At 41.8% G+C, this 27700-nt stretch overlaps 1 protein-coding gene and 2 long non-coding RNA genes across 3 annotated transcripts in view; 2 read left to right on the top strand and 1 right to left on the bottom strand.

The window, feature by feature from the left end:
• Window positions 1–27700, top strand: part of LOC119169399 (uncharacterized) — a 245478-nt gene that overhangs the window by 122663 nt on the left and 95115 nt on the right. The gene's annotated exons all lie outside the window — the stretch shown is intronic.
• Window positions 1–27700, top strand: part of LOC142786404 (uncharacterized) — a 61581-nt gene that overhangs the window by 12277 nt on the left and 21604 nt on the right. The gene's annotated exons all lie outside the window — the stretch shown is intronic.
• LOC142796403 (uncharacterized) lies at window positions 1802–7241 on the bottom strand. Its single transcript, XR_012893817.1, has 2 exons — window positions 6940–7241; window positions 1802–2126 (listed from the first exon to the last, which is right to left on the bottom strand). It is a non-coding gene; the product is annotated as an uncharacterized LOC142796403 (long non-coding RNA).

Below are 27700 nucleotides of genomic sequence, written 5' to 3'. Positions count from 1 at the left end.
TGGACCCATATCTGAACACATGGGGCTAGAGCATTTTCGCCTCCGTTGAAGATGCAGCCGCTGGAGCCGGGATTCGATCCCATGACCTGTCGGTCAGCAGACAAGCATCTTAGCCACCAGATCACCGCGGCGAGGCATGTATGTATGTATGTATGCATGTATGTATGTATGTATGTATGTATGATTGATTGATTTGTGGGGTTTAACGTCCCAAAACCACTATTTGATTATGAGAGACGCCGTAGTAGAGGGCTCCGGAAATTTTGACCACCTGGGGTTCTTTAACGTGCACCCAAATCTGAGCACACGGGCCTACAGCATTTCCGCCTTCATCGGAAATGCAGCCGCCACAGCCGGGATTTGATCCTGCGACCTGCGGGTCAGCAGCCGAGTACCTTAGCCACTAGACCACCGTGAAGGGGCATGTATGTATGTATGTATGTATGTATGTATGTATGTATGTATGTATGTATGTATGTATGTATGTATGTATGTATGTATGTATGTATGTATGTATGTATGTATGTATGTATGTATGTATGTATGTATGTATGTATGTATGTATGTATGTATGTATGTATGTATGTATGCGTGTGTGTAACATGAGTGTGTTGTAGATACGTGCTTGCGTATAATGTTATAGACTTCTACTCCTAAATGCAAAGCATAAGGGTTTTCTCCCCTATTTGAGCCACTACATTAGTGGCCGTCATAACTTTTATGGCTCTCGAACTGTGCGATAAGAGTTCGTGCTCCGTGGCAAACCGTCTTGCCTTAGGAAAGCTGGTCATCAGCTAGGACGGAAGCTTCTCACAAACGTGTGAAGGGTTCAAATACATTATAGGTGTAAATACAATTTCGGTATGGGTGCACTCAATAACACTTCATCAGCGGTGTTGGTGCGAGCAAGACTTCGTTAGCATTACTTGTTTTCCAAAAATAAACTAAATTTTGGCAGAAAAAAAATGAGTTTGCGAAACGATGCGTTTGCGTCGTTACTTCGTGTTATGGTTGCTGACAATAGTTTGATAAGTTTATAAAGGCCCGGAATACATTTAGCAGCAACTGATTAGTCAATTTATTCAAAGATATTTCGGTACCCTACTGAAACGTTCCGCATATACGGATCCGTACATACGCAATTATTGGACTACGGAAAGCCGCATCATGCGGAAAGATGCGAACATCCGCAGCTTACGGAAAGCGCCATATCATGCGAAAAGATGCGGACATCCGCAGCTTACGGAAAGCGCCATATCGTGCAGAAAGTTGCGGACATCCGCAGCTTACGGAAAGTGCCATATCATGCTAAATTACCTGATAAGCAGCTTACGGAAATTAGCATAATGCAGAAACTATGCAGCTATCTGCTGCATCTTGCAAAGATCAAATGGACATCCTAGATCTCGAGTAAAAGCAATTGGCCATTCACGTTGTTTGCAAAAGCAAGTACTGTGTAGAAATATATATGAATATTTCATTCTTTATATGTTGCATGAAGTTGAAATATGTTTGCTATCTGAAACAGCCTTGATGAGTAAACAAAGGCTTGAAAGAAACAAATGTGTTAAGAAGCTACTTAATGAGGGATTGAATCATCGGCATCTTTCTAATTGTCGTGATGCGGAAGCAAAATTACCTTTCAAATAAAATACACTACAAAACTACTAAATTAACATGCTAGCGATCATAAATGGTGGTTACATTGCAACACATTAATGCAGTGTTCTATGCAAGACCTAAAGAACTTGTAAAGTTATTATTATCAATAGAGAAGCATTATTATACACACCAGCCCTGCTACAATCAATATATTTTTTTATTTGTCTGTATGCTCCAGCTGTGAATGGTGACATTGCAGTGTTGATGGTACACAAATGAGGTGACTACACCGTAATTTCACGAGCTCCACCTAAGCCACAGGATGGTGGCACAAAACACAATGTAACAGCAATTTTAGAACGAAATGTTTAAACATAAATAATAATCATAGCACTGTGAAAGTGTGGCGGTGTGTTTGTATCATGAACGCCTTGTGGAGATCGGCGAAATGCTGCTTGAGGCTCCGGCACAACTGTAAATTTGGAAGGTCACTGCCATAGAACTTATGTGTCCTTCATAGGCACCTGGAAATGAAAATAATTGGCACAAATAATGTCAGAGACACATGTTAGCACATTAGTTCACATGCACAAGAAATATAACACACAGAATGAAACTGAAAATGTAAGGCACACAATCCTTCATGTTATGCATATGTGAATAATAGAAGGAATGAGTGTATAAATTAGTTCTGCCACATCAAAAAAACAGCATGCTTATCACAGTGAAAATAATTAGGTTGTCACGATTTTCAATGGTAGAGATAATCGATTAATATGTCCTTATGAAATTATGATTTAAATGCTTCCTGCACAGTAAAACTTTAGAAACTGCAAGTGAAAGCTCTCAATGTACACTTAATAGTGTGTGCATGTATATCTGCTGCCTTTATACTATACAGTTTGTGCACAAAATTGGCATCTTGAACAATTTTGAGAGTTAAACCTATGTAACTTATGAAGGTTAAAATCACCATGAAAGCAAGCAGGACAAGGCAGGTGCCATTAAAAATCTGTGCAAGCCAGATAACTATAACTGAACTGCACACATATAAAGGAGCAAGAGTACCAGAAATTCCGCTGCTGACCCGCAGGTCGCGGTATCAAATCCCGGCTCCATTTCCGATGGAGGCAGAAATGCTGTAGGCACGTGTGCTGATTTGGGTGTATGTTAAAGAACCCCAAGTGGTCGAAGTTTCCGGTGCCCTCCACTACGGCGTCTCTCATAATCATATCGTGGTTTTCGGACGTGAAACCCCACATATAAATCAAGAATAACAGAAATAAACTGCCAACAGAAAAGTTGGGTGCATGTGCTATCTGTAAGTGCTTACACCTTACTACATACAGCATGCTCATTCCATTTTAAATACCAATATTGAAAATAACTGCTCAATTAGGAATATAAAGGGTAAGGTAGAACTGAACGACCCTACAAAAAGTGACCCTATTATGACATCACGTTTTCTTATAACAAAATTGACTAAGACTCTGAAATATCATTATGCAAGAAAACATCTTCAAAAAAACAATCAAGTTTGAAGTCATATATTTTTAATATGGCTACTATGACTATAACCAAGAAATCGACCTCAACATGGCTAATGTTAGTTTTTAAGGCCTCTGTTCACTAGACAATGAACTATACCACAAAAAGCACAGCGTTCAGGCAAAGCACCACACAAAAAAAGAAAGCAGTCCTTTTTGTTATTATCTATAATGCCTTTAAAATGGTATTTTTACCTCTACTTCCCGCTTTTTATCAAAGTAACTGGTGTGAAACAAGTTAGCTGAAAATGCACTGTGCCTCCAAAACCTGTTGGTTAAATCTGAATTTTTAAAACATGGTGAAGCTTGCACTAAATTAGGCTCCACAAGCCTTGGAAACGCGAGACTGCATGACTCTTAGGACTACTTTGGTTACTTGTGTTTTATTTCTGGGCCTAAGCATAAAGACAAGGGCTTAACTGAATTGCTGCTAACAAACAAATGCTTTCGAAATTTCCCGAGCATCAAAGGATGCTCAGACATTTGTTGTTTTTCGCACTGGGCTATTCTACACCAAACATACAAACCATACTGCCTGGCGACCATCACAGAAGTATAGTTTAAAAAATGATGGTAATTTACTCTTCTGAAAATAGCTATTTGCAGAAATGTTTTGAAGAGAAAAAAGTAGTGGTCACGTGGGTACCATCAGAATTTCGCAGAATGTCGTGCGGGTGTTATATGTGAGAAAAATTTCGAAGTACCGCTTTTTCTTGCCATATCGAATTTGATCTCCATATAAAGTAAAGGTGCTTCTTAAAGTATTTGAAGCCGAGTAACATTAGTGCAATTTTTCCGCTACATATGCTTTGAAGAATTCAGCCAAACTGTTTATCGTTTGCATTTCTTGTATGGCAATGCTGCATTTTGTATGAATATTTGAGCCACAAATACTCACTGCACAGAAGTTATATTTCACGAAAAAAAAATAATGTTAGGTCCAGATTACAAATATCACTATATAATCGTTTTTGTCCACACTGAGATGCAACTTGAGCTGTGTGTTTGTCTAATTGAAAATTACTTTTATGTGTAAGTTGAAAGCAAATAAACAGTTCTTGTTATATGGCAAGTGTTATCATTACAATTTTTGTTTAAATGAGGAAAATTATTTTTGAAGTCTCCTATTGAGGGCCATGGAGAACTTCGGAACGGAAGCTGTCGTATATCAAATGTAGAAAACAGCCATCATAAGAAAACTTCAAAAATTTATTTCTACTTTAAGACAAAGTGTAATCATATAACTTGCCATATAAAGAGAACTGCTTCCTTGCTTTTGATGTGGCAAAAAAATTGCACTAATATTACTGAGCTTCATGCACTACACACAATCACCTTTACTTAATACCTAGACCGAATTTGGTGTAAAAGAGGCAGTATTTTTGAAACACTTTTTACTTTTTACAAACAACACCCAGACGACATCCTGGGAAGTCCAGAAGGCACCAACGTGGCCTAATGTTTTGTTCTCTGCGATATATTTTAGCATTTTGCTGTTTTCAATACAGTAACCGAGCACAATATTTTTTTTTCAAAACACATTTAGTACGGTTGGCAAAATGGCTGGGATGTTTGATGTGTAATTGCTTCACTGCCAGCATTTATTCTTCCGAAGCTCAAGCTATCACCTCTCTGTTACTGCCTCCCTCACATACAATGCCTGCATAGGAAAGAAAAAGAAAGGCAGGTCCGACAAAGTTCGCAAGGCAAGATATTTTCATGTTGGATAAATTCATTACCATAAACAGCAGCAAAACAACATTCATTTTGAGTAGTCCAAGACACAAGCTATATACCAGCATACTAAGATCCAAGCACAAACTTTTCATTTGAACATGTGTGGTGATAGACAGGAAGCACTTATTGCAAGACTGATCAGTCTGTAATTAACTGAATGAAATACAATGCACTGTTCAATCCAACACCACATAGGCATCTTTGCTATAGCAAAGCCATGTGTCATTGATTCATGCACTAGATGGGACAATGCAAATGTAACAAAAAAGGTGAAAAAAGAAAACAAGGGGAAAAAAAAGAAGAAAAGGGGGGATGCAAAGTAGGAGCAGTGTAGCACTACTTTTACTTTGCAGCCCCTTTTTCTTTCTTTTTTAGATGCGGAGCATCTTATACTCGCGCCTTGTAGTGCGCCGTCCGCACCGCTTCTCGAACATTCGACAGCTGACGCGCGCGCATGCGCCGTCGCGCCGTCGCCCACTCTTCCACCATCTGTGCATCCCTTCCTCCTCTACACACCGCGCGCGCTTCACTCCTCCACCATCTGTGCAACCTTCCTCCTCTACACACCGCGTTCGACATCTACAATTCTCCTGATTCTCCAGTGGACGCGCATGTGGCGTCGCGCTTCGAGAACATTCAACAGCTGACAGTGCATGCGCCGTCGTGCTGTATATATACTCAAGGTCGGCGCTCGCTCGCTCAGTTGCCGCTCGTTGGTTGGTTTGTACGGCGCGTCGACGTCCAAGGTCGCGGTGAAATGAATTCCAACGAATCCACAAACACAATGATCGACGTCCCTTCGACCAGCGCCGCCCTTTCGCATACGTGTGTACGTGTTCACTCATTTAACACCCCCTCCTACAACCACGTTAACCAATTTAGCCATCGACCCAAGTAAGTCGCACTTTAACACCCCATTTCACAACCACGTTAACCAATTTAGCCATCGACCCAAGTAAGTCGCACTTTAACACCCCGTTAACCAATTATATGGTCCGCATCCTCCTCAGTGTTCCCCCGAGGGAAGCTGCGGGCAATTTTTTCTTCTTTTCTATCATTTATCTTTTTTTTGCTTCCCTTACCCCCAACCTCTGACAGGAGAACAATTTGTATCAGCGCAACCTAACTTGAAAAGAAGCAAGGGCTGCACTCTTCTGCGTTATAGGTTTTTTTTTTTCAGATAAACATTTCCAACAGGCACACACGCCTACACCAAAAGATGATGTCATTACTGACCTTGTTTAAACTAACACGCCAAGGATGACAAGGTGACTTCTAAAAATTAGGTCCTCCTATCGCAACATCGGCCAGCCTGTCTGAGGCACTTCCACTGTTCACCCTGATTACTAGATGTTTCCATCTGTCGACTCACATCTTCATTTTGGATAACACTAAGACGAGCTTACATTGATGAATACCCACGAAAGTTTAGTGATGTATCATGTATGAGATTAAGCAACTCTGTTAAAAAATTATTGATAGCTTGCTTCCAGGCTTTTTATACTGTAGCCTAAAACTTCGTAATGTCTTCTATGCACAAGAACCAGATTGACAGCGTAATGCACAACATGCTTAAGAATACTGCGAGGAACATGATAACGACAAAACGACCGGCCACCAAAATTTTTCGCTGTACATGTTTATAAAATGTTCATGTACACCCAAACGAGGTGCTTATGATACAAGCCGAAAAAACCTACAAGTAGGGCCTTGGAGCCTTCTGAAAATAGACGTGTTGCATTTTTTCTGTGGAGGACTTTACACCCATAAGTGAGGAACAAAACTCCTATATAATGAAGAATGTTGGCAGCTATCAGTTATAGAAAAGCCTAATGCAGCTAATCTTCCCCGACACATCTGTACATTTAGAGAGATGACGTAGCTTCTGTGATTGTGGCAGTAACTCCAACAGGACCAGTGCGAAAATTTGCACTACTTGGCTAGACAAATGTCCAAACATGCCAGCCCGACTCCCTCTAGCCATCCCGGCTGAATCTGACACATGATTTCTTAACTGCTGGCTGGACAAAAACAAAACCACTGAAGCACTCACAATACACAGCGTGAAGTTCCTCTGGAGTGGTCAACTTCGTCTTCTGCGATGAAAGAGCAGCACAGTGTACTGATAAGGCACTCCTTGCAATGGCTTTCAATGCCACACAGTGACTATGATGTTCCTGTCGAAGAGAGCTTCGGGAGCTTGGAGGGTGCTTGCTCTTTTCTGGGGGCTGCTGGTGCTCCTCGTTTTCTGCTCAAGGTCAACCTGCACAAAGTTGTAGACGAGGCTTTAAGAGTTGTATATAATGATATGCAAATTTTCGCTGAACACACATTTCCTCGTGGCACACTGAGCAATTTCTTGTAAAACTTAGGGCCTCGCATATGCAAACATTTACAATCGATCCGAAGATGCACTCGACTCTAAAGGAGCAAGTTTGTTATGTAGTGTATATAAAGAAAGGTCATTCAGCACAACCACAACTACAGTTGCACACGAAAACGACATTTTACACGATCCTGTTTATTTACATGGTCCATTTTATTTTATTTACACGGTCCATTTTACACGGTCCTGTTTGACACGATCTGGTCTGCATGAACTCTTGAACCGGGCACCATATAGATTGAAAGACACACACAGAGTTTGAGACAAACCTAGTTTCCCGTGGAGCATCTTCTTGCACTATAACAACACATCTCAATTTAGTTAGTTGGTCAGAACGAGGTGAAAACAGCTCGCACTTGAAAAGCACGGGCAGAAGGAGTGACGCCTGCACCCTGTGCTCCCTGTACATTCTCGTTGAGGGTGCAGTTTTCACCTTATCCTTATGCAATTTCGCATTTATAACATTGTTCGCTGCATAATCTTTGTGGCATTAAAGTGTGTGATACCGTCATGTGTATCCCATGTAATTTATAAAAGTAGAATACAAGATAGCTTGATTCAAAAATAACAAAGTGCATCCAGTGCCATGTCCTGTAGCCATTCTTTAGGCAAGTGGCAGAATGATTTATTCTTCAAAACATATCTTACTTGTAACCACTACAAGAGCTAACTCGTGCACTGGCACATTCTGTTTGCCTCTTCAGATTATAAGGTACCTTTTTTACACCAGAAAGTCTTCAAGAAGAATAGAAGTGTTGTAATTGTGAAGAAAGAAAAGTAGAAGGAAAAAAAGATAACCTGCCCTGTACAGGGACCGAGCCTGCGAACTTCGAATAACATGTCCGATGCTCTATCAACTGAGCTACCATGGCGGCTATCCCTCTTCCATTTTGTACGGTATATATGTGCATTTATACATGGAAGAGTCAGTCAGCGCTGCTTGTTACCATTATGGCGAGTGTGGGACACTTTTTTTTTGCCTACTGGCAATTACATTAGGATTGCAATTACGTTACGATTACTTCCAATATCTTATACTTCTTTGGCAGCATTATGCATCTGTCAGTTCTCAGAAAATCTGCTAGTCACAGGAGGTTGCAATGGTTCACCCTCCCACCTAAATGCATGTACTTGAACACATGCACAACTGATTAAAAAAAAACCAAGTCACACACCGTTAAGATTACTGAGATTCATTGTTTCAGATTCATGAGTAAAGGAAAGAACTATAAATTTAAGGGTTTGTTGTCTTTGTTGAACACATTATAATGAAAACTAGTAGAAAATGATGCCAAACAAACTCTAGGGGATGTTATCAAAAGTAACTTTAACAAAATTATGAAAAGAAAAGTGAACAAAAACGTAACTTGGCAACGTTTCTTGACAATTGAATTGACATTACTTTTTATAACATCCCTATATTTTACTGGGTAATGTTGTCGGGTAATTCTCATTATTAGAGTGGTGAGTAGGCTGACAAAGAAAGCATATGGCATTGATACTTCTTTTGAACACCTAATAGTTTGAGGATCTTAAAAGAGCAGAAGCTATTTTGAGTAGACCAGAATATTTAGTTGGAGCGAAAAAAAACGTACACACATTTTTACCAGGCTTTTTTTTTACCAGGAGACATAAAAGTGTATGCTGCCAGTAATGTTAAGTACCATTACTTTTGTCACACTATGCACTGTAGCAGGTGTAGTTAGAGTGGTGATAGTGAAGGATTAATCAAGCACGCCACCAACTGTGTTCACATCAATGGTCGCGTATTTTAAAAATAAACCTGCTGTATAATAAAAAAAAGTTTAGAGCATTTATGTTTTTATCCAAATCAAGTTAAACCGCCTGGGTAAGCAAACCATTTGCATAAAATCAAAAGGCATAAAGTGATTCATGTATTATAACTATGTGAACAATTTCAGCAACGCAGGGCAAAGTTACAACAGTTCTATTAAAAACCCCTCTCATTATAATATGCATGAAAAGCATCACACCAGAATATTTTATAGTGCATGTAATATCGAGACTACTAGACTGTCTATTGACCTTTTAGAAGAAGGGTATCTCCTTCACGTTCAAGGGGCAACCACTTAGCCTTTTCCTGAGCTTTTCTGTGAATATTTCCTGAATTTCAGATATCATTAAGATTGATTTAGAGTGAACAGATTTTGCTTACGCATTGAAACCTAGTTCTGTATGCAACTGCAATTATGTTTGTCAAACCACCTCCAATTAATTTTTAACATTTAACTCATTTTTTTAACTGCAGCAGCACAACTAGCTGTGGGTGCCCAAAAAGTAGCTAGAAACAATACCTTTACCTCTTTGAGCCTTTCGGAAGTGTTCAGCTTCTCAGTGCTCACCTTACAACATTTTTTTTAAATACGTGTTTGTGTGCCCACTACTCTTGCTCCTTGTACAGTGAGGAGGAGCACATGGCAAGAAGAGACAAGAAAGAAGCATAGCGAAAAAAAAGCGAAATAAGCGAGGACCTCTTTTGTATCGAACAATGTGTGTAACATTACTATTGCGACAACATATAGACAAATTATCACGGCTATGCATCCATTGTAGAGTCATACACAGCTGCAACACCACGACTAAATTTCAACCTTGTGTTGGTTTAGTATCCCTTTATAGTGGCAAGCTAATGATATCTGCATTTGTTTGGCACACATTGAGATGCAGCAAAATGTGATATGGTAATTTCATTTAGAATGCACGTCATGTGGCTTCATTGTATATGTGGCCACAAGTAACTCTCGTTGCAAAGCAATATGGCAGAGCCTAAACAGACGTCACCGACCACTCCAATCTGAAGTTGCCTTTGCTACTTGCCCATTATCATTCCAGCAAAAAATGAATAATTGAATCTGCTACAGGTATGTGCTAGCTTATGCTAAGGACCAAGTATGAAGGGTGTTTTGTCATTATTGAGATCAGTTATTTGTTCAAGAACACTTGCTGTCAAACACAAATACATTGCTGTCAAAGCATCAAGACTCAAATATAAAGCAAAAAGAAGTGTCTCTTTAAAAATTACAGGCCACAAGGTGCAGGATAAATATTTGATATACTTGGGATGTAAGGCACGCACAAGAGGTGCTGCCATATTATACTTTTTCTTGTGTTGAAACCTGCTTGATTTACTCACCCAACACATCTGTAAAGATGCCGTGAAAGCAGCAAGGAGCTGATGCAGCAAGGTTGAACACCTGTCCAGGGATTCCACCATTCCTAAGCAGCCCTACAGCCTCCACAGTCCTGCAACCATTTGTAAGAAAAATATAGTTCTACCAAAAGTTCTTGGTTTACAGACACACATGCAAGACGCATAAACATTCTATAGGAAGTTTGCATGATAATGCGCTGGGTAGCAAAACGGATGCCAATATCAAGTATCCCGGCCTGCCGCTTCTTTCTCTCCGTTCTTAATTAATCAATCCATGGTTAATAAATGTTCCCCCAATGTGAAGTGTACTGGCAGTCCGGTGAAGAATTGCAATGCATTTCAAACACAGTCCAATTCATGGCAAGTAAGCATCCAATAGCGTTTTGTCAGCTGTTCAAGAAAAGAGCATGAAGTTTAGCTAAAACCCATGTTTTTTATAAACACCATTTAATTTGATATAAAAGTTGTGAGCATTATGTGAACGAACACGGATTAATGTTTAATCAATGATTTCTTATAATGTACTGATATGAATGCAACTAACTGAATATGAAACGATAATTTTTGCTTGAGAATTTAGAGTTATGAACACTATCGCACTTGCCAGCTGCATCTTGTCCAAAACAGCAGCAAGATAGGCTAGTTTCTGTAGGTGAGCAGTAATGAGCAGTGCAAAGTAACAACAAGAAACACCAGTAACAACAGTATGGAGCAAGCACAGACTGCCAACTGTATAATTTATTGCACAAAAGTTCACCTGAATATCAGTCAGACAACTCGTGCAAATGAAGGTCCAGTTGGGAATGAACAAGTTACGAAATCAACAATGCCTGCTTTCACTAACAGGACCCTCATTCACATAAAGTATGCAGCGATAGGCCCCTACTGAGGTACGTCACAGCATGATGTCACTGGCACATGTAAAAGATGTGGCTGGAAAAACACTCCCGCTGGTGGCTCAGCCCGGTACAGTCGTGCGGTGTTTGGGGCAAGTTTTAATTTTTCAAAGCTTACACTTCACGTTACAATGTCGACATTAGCTGTAGTATGTGTCAGTAAACATCTAGCTGTGTGGTAAAATATTTGCCACGCTGTCTGTTTATCTTGAAGAAGTGAACACACGTGGTGGCCTGTGCGAGGAACAGTGGCATAGTCTTCAAAAATGTGCACTGTTGATTGTGGCATGTAGTGTGCATTGAAAGGTATTGAGAATATTGGTTCAACTGAGAATATTGTGTGTGGTGTGTGCAGTGTCAATAACAATGTGTCTTGTTCGCTAAGACGTTAGCACTCATGGCAGGGACCGGTCGGTGAAAAAACTTGATTCGACATTTTAGTCAAGGTAAATATGCACTTGAAGCGACCATCTGCGAGTGGGTACATCTCGGTGTTTGCGCTATGTGCAGAAAAAAATTGCATGGTCACCGGGCTGGAAGATACCATTTGCTGAAGCTGCATGTATGAATCGCCCCGACGAGTACGCAAGCCCAATAAAGGTATAGCTCGTTTTATCGAAGGCCTCATATGTCTTCATGTAATAAGCATAGATTCTTGTTTCACATATACTCAGTACCTTTACCGCTCGATATTCATGAAGTGACAATGCAAACAACAAGTTTGTGTGTTAGGTCCTAAGGGAGCAATGTAAATATGCAAATAAGTTGTAGGTGTCAGATGCAGCGATGTAACTGCACAAAAGATTACGTATATATTAGGCTACAGGATTAGAATCACATACATCTCAGTGGTCTCTCAGGAACATCACAAACAACTTCCTTGCCAACCAGCCCTTGCACAGAGGGAGGGAATGGCTGGCATGGTGCTTGAAGTGACGTCACACTATTTGCAAACATAGAGAGGTTTCTTACTTAGGCAACATTTTGCACAATATATTTTTTAGATGCAAGACTGTACTCGTCCACATTAATCATACTGATGTCTTTTGTTGTTACTTTGTGCTGTGAATTACTAGGCATTTAGTCACCATGATCTTTAAAAGCTAATTTCAGTGTTCTCTCTCATATTGCTGACAACTGTGTTGTTGCATAAATTGGGCAAAAAAGCAACACAGAAAGGCTGTCACAATAAATACACCAACATGGGTATTCTCCTGCAAACAAAAGTCGGCACTCGTCCTGTCATTACCCGTCTTCCTTCTCTCTTTGCCTTGTTTGTGCTGAAACAGCCAAACACCTGATGAGTTAGATGAGAAATATTAACGCATCAAAACTATAAGTGCTTGCATCAGCAACTACACAACAGCGTGATAACCGCACCCCTGCCACACAGCAGCGAAACATATTTTGAACATGCTGGCAGTGTATTATTTTATAAAAAGCAACTCTGGCAGATTACAAAATCTCACATTGTGCATGCAAGTTTTCTTCAAAGTCAGGCGTACAATGTAGGTGCTGGCCGGTACATTATTAGTTACAAGCAAAAGAGTCTTGCAGGTACATATGCAGACTGCACGAACACCTCTCTCTCTACACTAGGCACACACATTATATCTTTTAACAAGCACACGCCACTGTTTAGGGGCATAATAACGCTCTACCGTGAACGTATGCTAATCAACCCACTTAGGCGGTTGGCTAGGTGAATCGAGCCAAGTTACGAATTGTATCGCCCGCGAACGTAAACAAAATGCTGCTTTCCATCAAATGGCACTGCAAGCTTCGTTTAATCAACAACGTAGCAAGCGCCGTGTGCGTCTTCCTCACTACACTGCACATATGAAAAAATCGATCACCATACACATGCATGTTGCCGCAGTTGTCTCGAATGAGCTCCAGTAAGGCCGCGCCGATGCGCCATGGCTCTGCTAGCGTTAGCGTTGTCAAAGCGAATCGGCTACCGCACTCGCAAAGGCGTGTAAGGTTGCCGTTTCACGACGCCTCGTTCGAGTGCAGCAACACACACTTGCACTGAGTGGCATATTTGGTCTACATAAAAAAGTGTCCCCCTTACCTTTAGTTTCTTTCACACTGTCCTGAGGGAAGCAACCACAGGCGTCAGCCGCCACCTCGGAGTCCTTCGAGCGCCCGCCCAACCCGCCGATTCCTTGGACGACTCGCACTTGATCCACACTCGAACAACCGCGGGAATAGGGCGCAATCTTAGCACATCACACGAACGAGGAACGGCGCTTCCTTGCGTAAATTTAACATTTCGTGCTCTCGTGTGTAGCAGCGCGAACACACGGAGACAAAGACAAACAACATGTGGCTTTAGCTGTGAATGGATTTGGCTTGGATATCTGTGTGAGGAAAAAAAAACATCTGTCGCTGCTATAAACTGAAAAAAAATTTATGTTATCTGGCAAAATAACTTTAAAAGTGATAAACGGTTATTGAATAAACAAGTTACAACTTATGAATATTTTCGCATGTTTTTGTTTTGTTTTTGTTCTAGCAGACGACAGCCTCCTACTGCTTCTACGACAGACGTAGTGCGGTTTCACGTTCGGTGCGTGTCGCCGACGCAAAGCTCTACAGTAGTGATATCAGAGTTATCAATTCTCAATGAATAATAGGATGGCTACAAAGCAGTAACATTTTGACATAGTGCAGTACGCAATCTTTCAAGGTATGACATTTCTTTGCTCTGAAGCAAATCGAAGCAAGCGGGCCAGCGCAATCAGCTGATGTCGCCACTACGCGAGGCATGGTCGTGCGCAATAACGTCGCGCCCCGCGCTCGATTTGTCATCAAGCGATAGAGCTACTAAGTGGAATACAGCTAGATGCAGGGATTAATGGCGTATCACTCTAATTCCCTGTGGTGGCCGACTCAATCGCAAGAGAGCCCCGGGAAACAACCTTCAACTGCTCAAGCTTGTGTGTGGGTGTAAAAACACTTGTTTTCATCCGCGGCGAGGCAGCAATCTATAGTTGAAAGACATGCGAAAAGCATGTGACGTATATACAATCACAAAACATATGCACACAACAATAGATACGATCGCATATCGTACATAAATATGCCAACACATAGCGTGTGAAAAGCAAGTTTATATACATAACTTAAACACCAGTTCATGTTCTGCGCGAATAGCTTAGCTAGATAACGCACTCGGTTTGCGTGCACGAGCACAACTGAGTGGCGCAGGTTCGAATCCCGTCATAATAAAACTTTTTTTTGGTTTTTTTCAACGTTTTTATTGTACTGCTATTTTTCCTAATGCCTTAGGTTATAAAACAAAATAAAAGCAATATTGCGTTCAAGTACGTATGTGGGATTGTGTTTTTTGCGCAACAGTTATTAGTATTTTTATTTTCATTATTAATTTTTTTATTTATTTCATAATATAACAAAATTAAGGACTAAGGGGAACATTGGGTCTGCTTTATAGTGAAGGGACTCGAGAACTGAGAAAACTCAAACCAAAAAGTTTATTTGAGAAAAAACTGAGCATTTCACAGCCGGACCAGTTTCTTCAAGGGTAGGCCCTAAGTATGCGCGAGACTTGCTATATGACTCATCTCAAGCTGTGGCAGTTGAGGGAAGGCAATATCACCGAGGAGCAGTTCCAAAATATATTTTGGTTGATGTTTTTTTGATTCCTCCAAAATATGGGCTGCACAATTGTGATCGAGCCAAACCAAGAATTGCGGGCACGAAGTCATGAGACAGAAAATGAATAATGTTGATTGTTTGAAAAATTGCCCTTAATAAAAGGAAGAGTTATGGAGTGCTACGTAGCTTAACCCGCCGTAGGAATTTTATATATACATATAGATAGTTTAAAATGGACAATGTTGCACACACAGACATTGGTTAAATTTCTTTGCAGCACAGCTGAAGCATCTATGTAGACCTGAAGCATCAAGAGAAGCTCATGCGTCCTCACTTTATTGCGCTTTACATAGCTTGTATGCGTCCATGCAGCCATGATATGATATATTTTAAAGCATTTGTTTAACCTATAATCTTCTTATTCATTAAAGCTGGCCCATAAGTTGTGTCTTATGTAGCACTACAATTGAAGTGTAATCTGCATGGTGGTCTGAAACAATGCTTTTGAGGATCTCAAAACGACCCAGCTCTATACACGACCATCCGTGCATCAATGATAAGCACCATTATGTGTCCGTACATATCAGTTGTGCTCTCATACTTAATTATTTTTCTGACCACTCCCTCTGCCCCTACTTCGTTTCTGTCATGAAGCTGTGGCAAGTTGTGTATAGCTGTATCTATATTGTAGGAGCACATATACTATCAATAAAAAATTATTTTTAGGCTACATGCAAATAGTTTTCATAGATTTTCATTTCTTTTGTCGGTGCTCAGGAGAGCTAAGCTCATGGTCGATATTTTAAAATGACATTTCTCTTTGCCAATGTTAATGAGAACAGTTTCATTAATATTGACAAGTTCATTCACATTGAATTTAGTTCTCATTATTATTGTTTCTACCAAAAAACAAGCCCTTGAAGTTATGCTTTGCTTGCTTGATTTGTTTCCGTGTGACAGCATGCAAGTAAAATGACAGTTATTGTCATTCCTTGTGAATGACACATTTTCCGTGTGACAGACTTTAGCACCTGGTCATCTGCAGAAGTTGTATTCATTCTGGAAAAGGGAGAACAGCGGTGACTGACAACACAGACTAGCCTGCGTTATTCTTTTGTACTATATATGTCACTGTGCATTCATTTATAACTTTATAGAGCTCGGATTTCCTGCTGAAAATGTGACAACAACTGTACAGTTTCCACCATTTTGCAACAATCCACATTCCTTTCATACACTATTGCACATTTTCGTAAGCACCTTACAAAATTTGTATATTTCCGTAAGACCTTACATTCTGTATTTTCCTTGTGAAAGCTTCTGTACACTCAATACACATTCTTTATCCTCCCATATCTTCCATAATGAACTCTCCGTATGCTCCATAAGTTTCCTTATCTTTCCATATATTCCATAAAACTCACTCCATCCACGCCATAAAACTTCTTTATCCTTCCATATACTCCATAAAAAGCTTTCCATATATGCCATACATTTTCCTTATCTTTCTGTATACTCCATAAAAAGCCTTCCGTATACGCCATACAATTTCCTTATCCTTCCATATATTCCATAAGAAGCGTTCCGTAAATGCCATACAACTTCCGTATATTTCCATAAAACTCCATTAGTTTTCCGTATGTAGCATAAGCAAACGTTACGGAGTCCATATATTTTCCGTAAGATTTCATACGGAACTTTTCAGTAGGGTACCACTGCTACCGCTTACATTTGAAGTTCAGTTCAATTCAGCACTCGTATTGTGACATACCACGAAGAGGAGCTGTGAGAGGGAGAGCAGAACACGTACATAAAAAGCATTTGACGTAGTGAATAGGATTGTGCACTGTGCATGCCGATCTCAGACGCACTTCTCAATGACATTATCAATCTCTCAATTTCAAAGAAAAGCGAAGTATATGGGTAATTGTTCACACAGAAATAGACTGCAGCATCTGCGACCAAGTAGGACTCTGAAGAAGTCTGAGCATTGTCGTTTCATTGTGTCCGCACCCCGTTTCTTTCTATAGAGCAGAAGTTCCAACTTGGCGTGTGAACATCTCGGTCCCGTCGGGCGTAGATACGATTCCACTTTGACGACTGCTCATTGAAGGGCATCTTGCACCATTCACTGTCGCCGACGCATGGGTTGGTGCTGCCACCCTCACTACCAAATTGCTACGAAATTGCTACCAATATTTTGAACAGCAAAATTATCTAGATATTGAACAGCCCCGAAGAAACCACAAATCACTGGGCCTTGTATTGATATACAAGCGTCACATCTTCGGAGAAGTACCCAATGCGGAGCCTCGCTTTTCTTACCGAAAGGACGGACCAGGTGTAGGTGTACAGCCTTAGTCTTAGCAGGAGTTTCACCACCGTCTCCAGGATAAATTCGGTGCTCGAGGTTGTCAGCTGCCTTTTCTAGGCCTAGCCCAAAAAGAGCCTTTGTATCTCTCGAGTAGCTATCCGTGCCTTGGTGCTCAATGAAATCATTGCATTTTGCTTTCTAAGGCCGCTACGAAACCCAATCATGTTGTGCGCGTAAGTCTCATTCCCGTCTAGATAGTCGTCAAGTCAGTTGAAAATAACGTGCTCTGCTGCCTTACACAAAACGTGAGGAAGATGAGGTGAAGATTCTCGACGGTAGGAAACTTTCCTGGCTTGGCGATCAGCGAGATGTCAGCTAGCCTCCATCTCCAGAGACCTTACTCGTTTTCTATGCTTCTTTGATGAAATCAGCTAGACAGTCTATGAATGTATCTACGAGGATATTTAGGGCTCTGTACCTAATCTCGTAGGCTTGCCATTGAGCGTTTGAATCTTTCACATAATTTTTGTTCTAGTTGCTAATTTGTGGGGATTCCACGGTTACCCAAATTGTCATCCTGTGATTCACACACTTATCATTATTCACCTCGTCAATAGGGGGTGATTCTCAACAAGAAATTGTTTTCTGTTGAAGTCCACCAAGAATTTAGCAACCTATTTTCCTCACCAAAATGACGTAAAAAATACGCACGATCAGAAGGCAAGCACAACAAGTTCAGTCAACGAGAGTTGAGATTATGACTGCGGAGTCCCCGGCAACAGATGACAGGCACGCTATCCACTGCGTCCCGGCGATATAATTCGTACCCTTTCAAAGTTCGCGTTTTAAACCTACCACTGTACCCTGACAAAGTTCTTAGTAAAATAAACAATTGCATCATGACCATGACATCCGTAATTCATTTCTGCAACGCGTCATTTGTACGTGTCAATCACATTGAGCGTGCATCCGATAAGAGAAATCAAATTTTTTCGATGCCTTAGCACATCGTCAGGTGACGATCTCACCCCAAGCGAAGGCGCTCATGGCATCCCTGCGCACCGAAGATAGCTCTCTGCGGCTATGTTCGGTATGCAAGGTATCATCATCAGCCTGACTACGTCCACTACAGGACGTAGTCAGGCTCTCCCATGTTCCGCAAGTTAACCCGGTCCTGTGCTTGCTGTTGCCAATTTATACCCGCAAACTTCTTGATCTCATCTGCCCACCTAACATTCTGTCTCCCCCTAACCCGCTTGCCTTCTTTGGGAATCCAGTTAGTTACCCTTAACGACCAGTGGTTGTCTTGTCTATGCGCTACATGCCCGGCCCATGTACATTTCTTCTTCTTTATTTCAGCGATGATATCCTTAATCTCCGTTTGTTCCCTAATCCACTCTGCTCTCTTCGTGTCTTTTAAGGTTACACCAACCATTTTTCTTTCCACTGCTCTGTTGTCGTCCTCAATTTAAGCTGAACCCTCTTTGTAAGTCTCCAGGTTTCTGCTCCGTAGCTAAGTACCGGCAAGATACAGCTGTTATATACGTTCCTCTTGAGGGATAGTGGCAATCTACCTGTCATAATTTGTGAGTGCTTGCCAAATGTGTTCCATCCCATTCTTATTCTTCTAGTTACTTCAATATCGTGGTTCGGCTCCGCGGTTATGACCTGCCCTAAGTAGACATAGTCTTTAACAACTTGAAGTGAACTATTACCTATCTCCAAGCGCTGCTCTCTTCTGAAGTTGTTGTACATTACTTTCGTTTTCTGCAGATTCATTTTAAGACACACCTTTCTGCTCTCCTTGTCTAACTCCGTAATCATGAGTTGCAATTCGTCCCCTTAGTTACTCAGCAATGCAATGTCATCGGCGAAGCGGAGGTTACTAAGGTACTCTCCATTAACTCTTATCCCTGACTGTTCCCATTCTAGGCTTCTGAAAACCTCCTGTAAGCACGCGGTAAAGAGCATTGGAGAGATTGTGTCGCCCTGCCTTACACCCTTCTTGATTGGTATTCTGTTGCTTTCTTTATGAAGCGCTATGGTAGCATTTGATCCCCTGTGGCTTTCTTCCAGGATGTTTATATATACTTTTTTTCTAAAATGTTAGAATACTTGATAAAAGATAGACTATGTAAATTTTTTGACAGTATACAAGTACATGTGAAAGAGCAGTTCGGGTTTCGTCAAGGGAAGTCAACGGAGATGGCACTACTCAGCGTAAAACAAAAAATACTTTCTAATATAGATAAAAAGCGATTCACTGTTGGACTTTTTTTAGATTTCAAAAAAACATTTGATTCTAACAAACACGATATTTTATTTTATAAGCTACCGTTTTATGGCATTTGAGGAGAAGCTTTGAAATTAATCCGCAGTTATTTTTCGCATAGACTGCAGCACACGTGTTATAACGGCTACCCATCACAGTTGAAAGAATTAATATATGACGTACTGTAAAAATCTATTTTAGGTCCAATATTCTTTATATTTATATCAATGATATAATAGCCATCCCAAGAACTCCTGCAATCACTGTGTACGCAGATGATACTAGTGTGTTTTTCTCTGGCATGCAACTCGTTAAAATTGGCGCTCAAGCTAATGCATGGTTAAAAAAATTCGCATTATGGTTACATATAAATAAACTTAACCTAAATGTTAGTAAAACAAAAGCAATTGTATATACAGCACGTAACAAAGCAGATAATTTTAACTTCAGCTTGCATTTAAAAATAGTGTAATTGAACATGTTTCTTCTGTACAAGTATTTAGGTGTCTTTTTTGAAGAACACATAGATTGGTCCCATCACATTAATAAAATTCATGCCAACATATCAAGGTCCCTCACTGTACTCCCCATGCTTGAAGACCGTGTTCCAAAATCTTCAAAGTGACAGCTATATTACACCCTAATTCATTCACACCTTCACTACTGTATAATGATTTGGGGGTCTACATCTAAAACTAATCTTGTTAGGGTAATCATATTGCAGAAGAAAGCAATAAGATATGTAGAAAACCTATCAGAGCACGATCACACAGGTTCATACTTTTTTGAACATGTGTTCTAAAGGTGAATCAACTATAGAAGTTTCATTCACTCTGTTATGTTTTTAACAAAATTAAGCTTAATACTTCTATATATATAGCTGCAATCTAGTAGCAATGTGCCTTATGAATTAAGATACGACTATTATGGAATTCCACTTGTCCGAACCCCCTATGGAACGCAAGCACATACATATTTAATTCCCAGTCCTCTCAACAAACATACTCAGGTTATAGAAATCGCGCAGAAATCTTTGTCTGTGAAATCTTTAAAAAATTATATCAAAGCTTACCTTCCATTTTTTCCTCAAATTGATAGGTTCTGTATATAGCAGTCGTACGTTTCTCCGGTTTCGTTATTTGTAGTGTTATGACTCTTTCTTTATTACTGTACAAGTATGTACTCCATTTACTCTGTTCAAAAACAATGTTACGCATGCATTTTTAGTGTGTTATATTGTATTTCTTTGGTCATGCTCTGAGTGGTGCTTTCGGGTACTTGGGTCCCGTCAGGCAGAGGACATCTGCCTTTTGCCCTTGTATCCGAGACATGCATTTTTCTGAAATAAAAACAACAACAGTAGCAGCAACAACAACAACAACAACAGCAACAACAACAACAACAACTTCTACAATGAAGGCATCAACAGTTATTTCTTTTTTAATTGTAGATACCTCATAGAGTCCTCAAGCACAGCAAGATCGAGACGCAACAATGGCTCATATGGCTGCATTATTTTTCCTAAGTGTTATTCCTGTACAACTTGGTATGTGTCATAACTCTCAATTTTTATGTTACGTGTGTCAGAGTAAACTGGCATTGTAGTATGTCAATTATATGTTTTGCAGAAATGAGGTTTGTCTACGGGAAACAGTAGCGCCATCCGCCTACGGCTCATTTCACGCAATTTTCATGCAGTTTTATAGTAAAGCGGTAAATTGTGTAAAGCCTGGAGTTTGCCAAATTTACACTAATGAAACAATGTAAACGCGTTATCGAAAAATTGTCAGATCCCACGTAATGTGAGAATCGATGATGTGCGAAAACGAATGAGAAAGGTTACTATATGTTACTTTAAAATCAGAACAACATTACAAGGCAGACGTGAATTAAGCCGTACGTAGCACAAATATCATGTTTGCATGCATCATTTGTATTCGCTTCAATCATTGTATTCTGGCCCCGCCGCGGTGGTCTAGTGGCTAAGGTACTCGGCTGCTGACCAGCAGGGCGCGGGTTTGAATCCCGGCTGCGGCGGCTGCATTTTCGATGGAGGCGGAAATGTTGTAGGCCCGTGTTCTCAGATTTGGGCGCACGTTAAAGAACCCTAGGTGGTCTAAATTTCCGGAGCCCTCCACTACGGCGTCTCTCATAATCATATAGTGGTTTTGGGACGTTAAACCCCACATATCAATCAATCAATCAATCAATCATTGTATTCGCTTCATTTGTATTCACTTCATGTAATACCAAATTTTGTGCACGTGGAGCTAGCAATGTGGCCGTGACCACGCTCTGAGCATAGCATGTAGTCAAGTTTTACATGACGCGCATATCATAAATATCAAGTTTAGGCGTGCCATTTATCTTTGTCGTCTATACACGTTACGTGATATCAAAGTTGGTATATGTGGAGCTAGACAAACGTCTGTGAACGTGCTGTGGGCGTAGCATGTAGTCATGTTTTAAATGACACGCATGTCATGACTGTCAGGCTTAGACGTGTCATTTATGTTCATCGTTCATTCACATCACGAAATACCAAATTTCGTATGTGTGAAGCCAGTGAAACGACCGCGAACGCACCATGAGCGTGGCATGTAGTCATAACACAAAAAGCATCACATGCATGTCATGATTTTCACGTGAGAGTCTGTCACTTATTTTCGCTATGCAGTCATGTCATACTATACCAGTTTTGCAAAATATCATGTGAACAAAACCACCGCAAAAGGAAAAAAACGTGAAATGTATATCTTAACATTCATGAAATACATGTTTCATTTTTTATGTTATGATTAGTCAATTATGCTCGTCATACAGTAATGTTATGCCATACCAATTCTGGTATTGACAACACTATAGAGACGGCCAGAGAATTTAGAAGTTTGATAGATACGCTCAATGTGGCCGAAGTTCGCCGACAAATCTTCGCAGTTAAAACAGGCCTCAATCACGCGTAATACTGTGTATCTACCGACCTAATGACTTAATTGGTGCTCTAAGATTGGACTAGGCAATATTAGTGAAAATCAAGCACATCATTGTTCAAAGTATTCCTCTTCAGAAAACCGCTAGATGACACTGCACACCTAATATCCACCTACGGCGACATTTACAGATTACAGAAGTTTTATCGCAACGTGAAACATTCAATCAGATATTTAAAATATAACCTCATTTGAACCTGAGCCATTGTTATTCCTAAAGGGCCACTCACCAGGTTTTACAATTTCGAACTGACAAGCGCAATGCGTAGACGAGGCGTACATGATCAGGTATGCCAAAATTTGCAACGCTACGCGCCTCGGAAACGGGTCAAATTCCAAGATGAAAGCTGCTCCCCCTCCCCTCCACCGGCGCCCGCGTAGAGAATGAGGGCATGACGTAGGCGTAAGAATGGCCCTACGTACACGGCAATGCAGTGATGTTGGTCCTCTACGTAGACGACTCTGCTCTGACGTTGTCAACAGTATACCACGTAACATGGCAAAAATTATTTAACACAACATGCGTTGTCTATGTTTTGGTTGCTTTAGGAGATGAATAAAACTTGAAATAAATAATGAGACACAAAAAAAAATTGTGCGCATTTTTCTTATATTTCTTTCCGTGACATGCTACGAGATGCGGGGCTAATATGCCAGTGTTTCGCATGCGTTCTGGTCCCCACGGTCAGCGCACTGAGCAGACGACCACCGTGGAACGCTCCTACGCGTTCGCTCACTCATTGTACTCATCTACTCTACCGCGTCTAAGCTAGCGTTTCCAAGCAATCCCGCAGAAACAGGCAGAAGACCACAAAATAACGCTGGTCAACAAACCAACGCCGCTCGCGTGCACGGGGGCTGGGCTTGTTCGGCCACGTCATGCGCACGTCACCTTTTGGTCGTATGCCAGAGAGTGTGGGGAAGAGATTTGGCTTGCGAAGGCTACGCGGAGGAGCGGTAAGGGTTTCGAGATCTCCTCCTCTCACCCTCGTTTCGCGCCGCTTCAAAAAGCCTGTTTTCTCCGCTCGTAATGAACCGATTCTAAAAACTTTTGTGGCAAAATGTTCTTCATAGGACACCTAACAACTTCCACTGCCTAACTAAAATTTGGTATGGGACCTGGTGAGTGGCCCTTAAGAAATATTCAAATGATTACAGTTGTGAATGACCGACACTGGCATTCCTACAACATTAGGTAGCTATAATGTCGTACGTGTCAGAACGAGTCGATCAATGCAGCTCTCAAAGGTGCTTCGTTCACACGCATGGTAAATATTTATAACGCATACCCTTACGTTTCAGTGCCGAAACATGGGTCCTTAGGTCTGAGGGAAAGTACGTGGGCGCATTCCTAATGCACTTTCGCAATCACTTTAATTCGCTTTGCTTCCGAAAGTGAAAAGTGAACAGAGAAAGAAAGAAAGTAAGAAACAAAGTAGGAATGAAAGAGAAAAAAAACATTACGGAGAAAGAACTAACAAAAGAGAGGAAGAATTGAAGACAAAGAAGAAAGAAAAAAACACGGAACTGACAAAAGAAGAAAACAAGGAAGGAAAGAAAATAAAGAAAAAAACAATGAAGGACAGAAAGGAAGGAAGAAATAAAGGGAGATATAAAACCGGTAAAAAGAATAAGAAAAGAAAGAAATAAAGACAAAAAAGTAAGAAAACACAAAGAAAAAAATTTTGAAAGAAAGAATGAAATGATTCAATATGTGAGGCATGCACAAATACTGAACTTCGATTGCTACCATTTTGCCTACAAGTCAAGTAGTTCGCAATTTCTTGGACGTATCGTTTGCCTGTGCTAAGGGTGGGTGATGTTCAGCTGTTGGAATGGTGTTCAGGTAATGTTCAGATGCGGCACATCTCGACGCAACTAATGCTGCTGCCACACCTCGAGTCGTGTGCCACAAAAAAAAATGCGATAACACTCCACTAAAGTCACCAAAAGCACGACCAACTCGGGCCATCCAGAAGGCTCACGACAAGGCCGTCGAGCTTAAACTCCCGGTCCCGTCATAGGTGCTACCCGCAGGCGAGGCTCTTTAGAGGTCATAACCTATTCAGTCTCAAATAAAGTTATTCCGTCAGTCTCCACGAAGTCACTCCTGATGAGTGGGTGAAGCTTTGAGTATCGTTTCGGTGACTATCAGTTGACCGAGAATTATATATTGTGAAGATGGGTTTGCTAAAAGCTTACCATACGAAGCGACTCGAGGGGACATGAAGTATTCCACTGCCGTTGCGCACAATAACTCTAGGGCCAGGTTCTTCGACTCTTCAAGACGGTGCAGAGATGGCACTCGAGGCAGGTTGTCAAAAAACGGGTTTGTTTACCCAAGATACAGCACAGTGCGACATTCTCAGGCTTGTTGGCAGGCCTAAATTTGCGCAAGACTGAACAAGTGTGCGCTTTCCAGCAAGCGCTAGGGCTATCACATTAAGGGCGAAGCCGAGCGTACTTACGAGAGGCGGCCTGTAGAACAGTGCGTCCACGTTTCGTGCAGGTCTGTTGTGCATGTGTATGAAAGAGACTGTCCGAGGCCAAGTAGCAAGGTCAGCTCAGCCGCAAGGTCAGCCCCGTGGCCGCAAGGCTGGCTACGGGGCCCATGTTCAGGAGGGTGGTGCTATCTCCGAAGGCCAGAACAATTGAAGGATGCCGCCAAACAATGAAAGTGAGATTGTAACTTCTGCTGACACGATCTAAGGTCTATCAAGGTCGCATGACAGTTTCATCAGAAATTTCACCACACCAAGCAGAAGCCACTAAGACGAAAGGAGTCTGCCGCCTAATGGAACCAGGCAAGACTGCAAAACAGGTGCAAACAGCTTGCATGAAGAGAGGCGGACTGGATAATTTGCAGCTGCCAACGCGCTAGGCGTAGCTGAAAGGTGCGCGCCACAGCCAACCACCAAAAGTCATTAGGACGAGAGATAGAGTGATGGCAGGCAGCCAGCAGCGCAAGCTGAAGTGGCCACGTTTGGCCCTGCTGGAGGGCACGCACGATTCCCTAAGCTTGGGTGGGTGCATCAGCCGCGCGTAAACGGCTGCCAATGCGGCCAGGTCGATGGGGTGGGTTGGCGGTGTCAGCAGGCGCAATATAGAAAACAGACGACATCAAAAGAGACCAATGAACATCAGGCCACCGCTCAAGAACAGGCTGGCGGCACGTTAAAGTCAGGTGCTGGGAGATGACTGGGTAACAAAGAAGTGGACAAGGAAACCTCCGGCACACCCGGCTTGCAGCATATAGTGCGTACCTGTCAGTGCTACCAAACAAAAGGATGGTTGCAAGAGGAATTACGGCTTCGTTTGACGACACATTAGAGTGTATTTTTGGCCCAGAGGGCCTTCCACTACTTCCAGGTGTGTGTCCATGCACCATAGTGGTTATTTTACTTAACTAACAACGCCTGCAATAAAGCCGAGCTACCTGCTAATGAGATAAAGAATGCTTAAGTGCGTTTCCGCAGGTTGTACCAGCGGCGTGACTTGGGACCAGCCTTCGCACTGTTTTCTTGCAGTTTGGTAAATGTTACAAACACGATCTTCCTCATCAAGAGGAAGGTTCAGTCACATTGCCCCGGACATGGATCCATACTGCGCTGAGTGCTATGAATAGTACTTCTTGTTAGCTCACATGCTGTGGCAGTGTTCGGTGTTATAAAACGCCTATTTTCATAAAAAGGAAAACTGGAAAGGAGCCCTGAGAAACAGCGATCTTCATGAAGAACTAACGGCTGTCCAAAGGGCTTACAAACGGTTGGAGCACCATGGTCTTCTGGCCACAACGTGGGCGCCGCCCACTACTACGACTCTGCAGTGACTAAGGACCCAAGTGAAGTTTGTTGACTGACTGACTGATTTGTGACCACCTCTTACCCCTCCCAAGGCATCGCTGCAGGCAACGAACGGTTGGATGGAGAAGCTAACTGAACCACTGACTTCTCTCATTGGAAGTCAGCCGACTTGTACAGCAGAGGTGACACTTTGGTCTGCACTTGGCAATGTCTGAACCACTTGTCTGACTCGCATGTCGAGACGCCTTAGGCGGCGTCACTCAAAAGGTGATCATGTCTGGGGACGACATTGCTGACATCATAGCGCAGATCCCTGTGCTACCAGTTGTACTGAGCCTTCTATTCAGCTTGCGCTTTTACCAGGTTGGAACGCTCGAGGTTCAGGGCTGCGTTCATCCGTGAGCGCAACTCCACCGCGTAGCCAAACGGACTAGCTTTCGTGGCACGTGCCCCGCTACCATCCCGCTGACCGTTGTCCAGTGGGTTCGGCAGTGCTCTCATGAAGTTAGGAAAAGCTGGCGTGTATTCAGTCGAACTGTTCATCGCGGACCGCAAGTAGAAGCCTATCTCGTTAAGACAGGCATCCCAATCGCAGTGTTGCTGCGCAAAGGCTGTCAGCAAGAGCTTAAGGTTCCGTGTGATTCGTTTTGTCAGGTTACGTGATACTCGATTCTTTTGTAGTACTTGAATAAGTATACAGAGGCCGCATCCACAAACACCTTGGCCGTGAAATAAGACGCATTGTGCGTAATAAACACCGCCTAAAGCCAAAGTGAGCAAACACTTCGATCAAAACGTTGGTGCCAGAAAGAAAAAGAACCAGTTCGACAAAATTGAGTTTAAAACTAAGTTTTTATTCTCGCCCTGCAGGGGCCGCAAAGCTAAATACCAAGTTCTTCGTTGACAGGCACTGCGTTACGAGGCGCTACAGGGCTTCCTCTGTAGAACATAGGCCATAGAACTGGCCCAATAAGCATGCTTAGATGAGGGCTTTCACACTACAGATGTAAATACCACGAACGTGAGAGCAGTGACGTATGCAGGTTTTAGCGATCCGCAGCCACAATGCCTTTGCGGCTGTTAATGTGCAGCGTGAACAACTTTGGCCTGCGACAAAGTACGCGAAATCCGTCATCATAGACCAGCGTGAGGGGCGGTCCTATTTAGCATGCCGAACGAAAACATGAGTGCAGTGACCCAGATCCTGCCTTACGTAGACAGACTTGTAGTGTCGGTCGGTAAGAATTGCAGGTGCAAGGTCTCGAAAGTTGCTGCGCAGCGTTCTTAAGTAAGTGGAGGCATCATAAGTTGGAGGTGGCAATGACGTCTCAAAAGAATTCACCTGCAAGACGCAGAAAAA

Source organism: Rhipicephalus microplus, chromosome 2 (assembly GCF_043290135.1).
Source record: "Rhipicephalus microplus isolate Deutch F79 chromosome 2, USDA_Rmic, whole genome shotgun sequence".
NCBI classification, from domain to species: domain Eukaryota; kingdom Metazoa; phylum Arthropoda; class Arachnida; order Ixodida; family Ixodidae; genus Rhipicephalus; species Rhipicephalus microplus.
This window is presented reverse-complemented; position numbering and strand designations above follow the sequence as displayed.